This window comes from Chrysoperla carnea, chromosome 3 (assembly GCF_905475395.1).
Source record: "Chrysoperla carnea chromosome 3, inChrCarn1.1, whole genome shotgun sequence".
Lineage (NCBI taxonomy): Eukaryota > Metazoa > Arthropoda > Insecta > Neuroptera > Chrysopidae > Chrysoperla > Chrysoperla carnea.
Window position 1 is genome coordinate 44,098,561 of NC_058339.1, and position 6,000 is coordinate 44,104,560.

The following is a 6,000-nucleotide window of genomic DNA, read 5'->3' on the forward strand; positions in this document are numbered from 1 at the left end:
AAATAAAACCAAAAAAATTAAAATTAGTTCATCCGTTTAGACAGACAAACAAACACGCATACATAGCGATCAAACTTATAACAACCTTTTTTGAAAAAACAAAGTTATTCCAAAGTTTCCAACATATTTTTTTATTTGCCAATGACTATAATAACACATATCATTTACCATACCAGTCTGTTTACACGGACCATTTTGTTTGTTTGTTTGTTTGTTTGTTTGCTTATATATGTATGTATTATATTTTTGGTGGAGCTGCTCCATGTTATTTTATAATTTAGAATTCGGTATTTAAAAACAACAATTCCATAGATTTTAACTCAATTATATCTGTGAAATATTTGTTGAAATAAATTATATTGAAATTTTGAGGTTATTTTTATTTTTTATTAAATAGTTTATTATATTATATTTTATGATATACCTTTCGGGCAAATAAAAGTATTTTTTCATTCAAAAGTATATTAAACAATTCTTCTATAATAAATTCTTTGTTTTGGCTCATGCAAAATTTATAAATATTTTACAAACGTTTTAAAATACTCATAAAAAGCGGGAAAACAGAAATTTATCTGGACAATTTTGAAACAAAAAAGTTCTATTTTGTGAAAATATAGAAAATGCAATCTCAAATTCGTGAAAATATCTTTATAACGAATATTTTCAAAGAAAGAAGTATCTACTACGTATATTATAATAATTGGACTACATTGAGAGTTTCGTGACAACAGCCTACACCGAGCAAAAGCTCATATTATGGATTACTAGAAAGTTACACATTAAAGACATTAAATTTGGCAATGATAAATTTATTTGATAATCCAAATAAATTAGACGTTTGTGAGAATCGTGGTGAAGGCAAAAAACTCAAGGAGTGTCTTCTACACATGAAAATAATGTAAACAACCCAAATGTTATTCCGATTAACTTTGTTTTCAACTGATAGCATAATAGGAGATCGGACAAAAATTTGTTTTATCACTTCAGATGAAGAATTCTCACTTTACGAATAGACTAGTGAAGGTGATATTTGAAAAGTATTCAAGATATGAAAGGTTAAAATTCCTTATTAAACTAAGAGTCATTCGTGGGTAACACCATAGAGATTACATATAAAACTTTGTGAGGCTAAAAAAATATGGGCAACTTTTGAATGCAATCTTTGACTGCTTATTATAACTACTTCAATTTTAATTTCACTTTCAAATTTTGTCATTCAATCAATTGTCATCAATTTCTTGTCATGGTATCAAGTCTAGTTTTACATAATATGTAATATGGCCAATTCGACATTAGGATTATCCTTTATTAATTATTATTATATAAAATAATTTCGATACGTAAAGAACCCGTCAAGCAGAGATGTCACGAAAACCATCGCAGATTCGTTGAAATAACTTCAGATCGAGTTGTACTGCACAAAATTTCCTTTAATAAAGTCACAAGAAATGCCATTTAAAATCTTATCCCACCCAGCGATTTTTTACTTGAAGCATTTGTATCGATAGAAGTGATTTTTTAAGTTTCAACAAGCATATGTCCACTTAAAAAGACACCTTGTATAGGGATGGATTCATTGATGTTACATTTCATAGACTGAATGTCAAACGATTTTAAGCGTGCTAACATCTGAGGTAATTGCTTAGGTCTAATCCATTGTAGATTCGTAAGCAAAATGTTAAGTGATACGTGATAAGCATTATTTTCAAGTCAAAAGGCGAAAAATTTTAGTGAAATCACGATGTTTTATGTAAAACATTTTGTGATATGAAAATTTAACATTCAATGTATATGTTTTGATAAATGTCCCTATATTCAACGTATATTTTTTTGATAAATGTCCCTATGCTCTTTTGATAAATGTCCCTAGCTGACCTAAGCAGTTACCTCAGATGCTGGCACGTTTCTTACTGTAAGAAAGAAAGCTGATTCCTACAAATGAAATTTTATAGAAAACAGCAAAAAGTGAATGATGTTCAGTAAATTCTACTCTATATCGATTTTATGAGCAAACGAAATAAATTTTAATACCGTAACCACATCACTATTTACAACAAAACTGAGTTGAAACGCAATTAATGGATAAATCTAATCGAAGAACGGATGAAATGTATTGCTGAAAGCAATCTGTAGGTATGTTGTAACTATAAAGTGTATAGATAGGTAATAAATATATTATATTTGTGTGTTGTACAGATATACTTACATGCGAATACACTCAATTTTAAGAAAACTTCAATTAATATTAAAATTATTTGAATCAGACCCATAATTATTTGCAGAATAGAAAAAATATTATTTATGACGTTCAAGTACCACCAACAGTATAGTATAGGGAAACCTACCACACATATGTCGTGGAGTAGCCTCGCCGAGTTTGCACGCCAATGTCAGTTAAAGTGAAGCCCACCATCACACGCTCGTCTTTCTTCACTGTTATTGTTGACATCGAAGTAGCTGCTGCGATAGCTTCCTTTGCGTTATAGCAAAGTTATTAAATTTTGTCCTAATATCAAGTCTAGTTTTACATTTTTATGGGTCAATTTTTTTATTATGTGCATACGTATTTCGCCTAGAATGTAGTCATCATCAGTATGAATTAGCTAATCGTTATTACTCTATATTGTATGTTATCGTTACTTCTTAATGTAAGAGTAATTACAGTAAGCTAATTCCAACTGATGATGACTACATGGTAGTCGGAATACGTATTTATATAATACAAAAATTGATATAAGGCAAAAATCGAAATTTATTTCGAAAGTTTTTATTTGTTACCTTTGATAATATTTTTACTACACGGTCAGTTTCAGTTTTTTTGATTGATCGTGTACGATATAGCTGGCTCTATGTCTCTCTTGAATAATTGATCACAACTGTAGAGAGATACAAATATTTATGACGTTCTGTGTGTGATGAATGTTAGTATAAAAAGCCAATCTTCTCTTATAAGGTAGGTAATAATCATATATGAACATTTCTGTATTTAGAAGTGGACATTCCATAAAAAAAAATACATTTATAAATTCTGTCGATGAAAGAAGCTTCGTTCGTGCGCTCTGGGTTATATACTTTAAATTACATTTTTAGTTTATCCTTTTAAAATTAACGTCTAGTTGGAAATATAGGAACAAAAATTAAATTTATGTTCTCAATGAAATAACAAATATTATATGCCTGATAAAAGCTTTCGCATAAGATGGCATATGTATTTTTTTACATATTCTTGAGCACGCTGTAAAAATTTCAGCTTGATATCTTTTTTCGTTTTTGAGTTATCGTGTTAACAAACGGACTGACGGACGGACGGACAACCGTAAATGGACTAATTAGGTGATTTTATGAACACCTATAACAAAATTACGGTCCTAGCATCAATATTTTTAAGCGTTACAAACTTGGGATTAAACTTAGTATACCTTGTATATTACATTTATACATGGTATAATAACGTCAACTATACACTGGCATTATATTAGTTTAAATAATTTTATTATAGGAAATACGATATTTGTAATAAAATATTTTATATATCAAGTATATTTTATAACAATGTAAAAAGAAAAACAATACAATGTATGTTATTATTATTATTATTCTTATTACTATTGATGATATAAAAATGTATAAAACAAACACATTAATGCCCTTCTGCCGAGCGCTTAAAAATTACGTCTCTTTTTAATATTTTAGCATTTATTATTTATATAACTTAAAAACTAAATGCCTGCAAGTAACACATTGATACAAATTAAAGAAACCATTTGACCTTGAATTGTAATAATTGTTCTCCTCTAAGCACCAAGGCATCTTTGACGTCTAGAAATCCTTTGCATACAATGAAAACCATAACTATATCTAATATTATTATTAGTTTTCGTCTGTGCTTTGTACTATACATATAAAAGGTATGGATTTACATGCAGGGTATGATATAGTACCTAGAATACAATAAACCTTTAAGCACTCTGTAGTTTTTCGGGTGATATTGCTATTTAGATACTAAACAGAATTCGTATTGAAAAGAGAGTATTCAATGCAGGTAATGAGGGCTGAAAATGGTTTTGTTTTCGAATAAACTTAAATTTTTACGCGACGTAAATTTTATTGATTATTGTAGACTTAGATTTTATAGCATATTCCAGTTTTAAACATCTTTTTTTTTTAATTTAAATCTAGCTCCAAATAATAATATTCATTTAAATCTATCTTGCTTCCCTTCTAATTCTTCAACTATTTCCTAGTGTCCGACCGAAGCCGAAATTGAAACCGATTCTTCGCTATCTGAAAACTATCTTCTAGGTTTGGCCAAAGCCGAAACTGTTACTGATAAGAATAAACAAAAGAAAAAAGGCTATATTATTAGGGTATTAATTTTAGCATTCGTAATTAAAAAATCCAATCTTGTACGCTTAAACAAGCAGTCTTTCTGCATTGTCTCCGATGATTGTTCTGGCAATCTGGTAATATTTTGCCAAAGGTATAAAAGACGGCTGTTCTTGAGATATTGATTGCTGTTCTAATAAGAATATAATAATTTAATATACGAATATTGTTTATATATAGTTCATACTGTATAATTATTGTTCACAGTTAAATGTAAGGTACTGCTCTTTCCCCTGAATAAAACCAAAATAAAACCATCATATGTCCGTCTATTTCTTTCCAAAAATTCATAGTATTTTAGGTATTATAACAAGAAAACACAACCTTTTCATACATACTCACCAAAAGTATTAAAGAGAAATTTTAAAACACAAAATGTTACCAAAATTTCAAACACCTGTATTTCTGCGAACAATCACCTAATTAGTCCTTTTCCGATTGTCTATCCGTCTGTCCGTCTGTCCGTCTGTCTGTCAACACGATAACTCAAAAACGAAAAGAGATATCAAGATGAGATTTTGATAGTGTACTCAGGACGTAAAAAGTAAGGTCTAGTTCGTAAATGAGCAATATAGGTCAATTGGGTCTTGGATCCGTAGGTCCCATCTTGTAATCCATTAAATGTAATCCGTTAGAGTTTAAATGTAAAAAATATTCCTTATAAAAAAATATCCAACGTATATTTGAATCTTTTTTTCGTAAACATGACTGTTTACCCGTGAGGGCGCAAATTAGGCGTAAGTTGTATAGTTTGTATTAAATAGGAATATCATTTATGTATATGTGACATGTATGTATGTGTAATGTGATAGAGGAATCAACACTGTCTATGCATGGTATTTCAACAATTAACTCAGTCAATTGTTTGTTTTCACAAGTTTTTTTTTTTTAAATTAACTATTGAGATTTTAAATTGAATGATTTTTTTCAGAGATACAACTAGTGTCCGACCGAAATTTTGGTAAATTTTGTAATGGATGGAATTTGGTAATGATTTTAAAGTAACTTCCAGATGAGCTAGAGATTGAAATCTTTGACCATAGCTTAGAAGTAAGTAGCAATGCATTCACATAACACTAAGAAGCTAAAAAAAAAGAATAAAATTAACTCGTCAACACTCGCCTTATGAGTATTTTGCTCACGCAAGATTTAAAACATAAATAACCTTTATTTTTCAAATGATATGGGTAGTTGAAACATTTTCTATCTTCATATAATTTTATCTATTTCCTACACTTTGTAAAAGTTTTTTTTTTCTTTCTCGGCTCTAATATTTTTTCACTCTCAAACATCATTTAATAATCACGTAATCGAACTTCCTTTAATCAGCTAGTACATTAAATAATATATCCAATTATAAAGAGGTTATGGGTTTACATAGTCAAATAATATTTAATGCGCGAAATATTTGACACACTTATGTGTGTAAAATAATAAAAAGCTATTAAAAATAAATACTTGTAAGATTTGAAACGAAACCATATGGCCCGTGCAATACATAACTATAAAGAGTGTAATGTTTACTGCTTGCTCACCATGTTTTTCGTTTCCAATCATACAAGTATTTTAATTGCTATTTATTATTTTATACTTTTTAGTCCGTTATAAAAACAT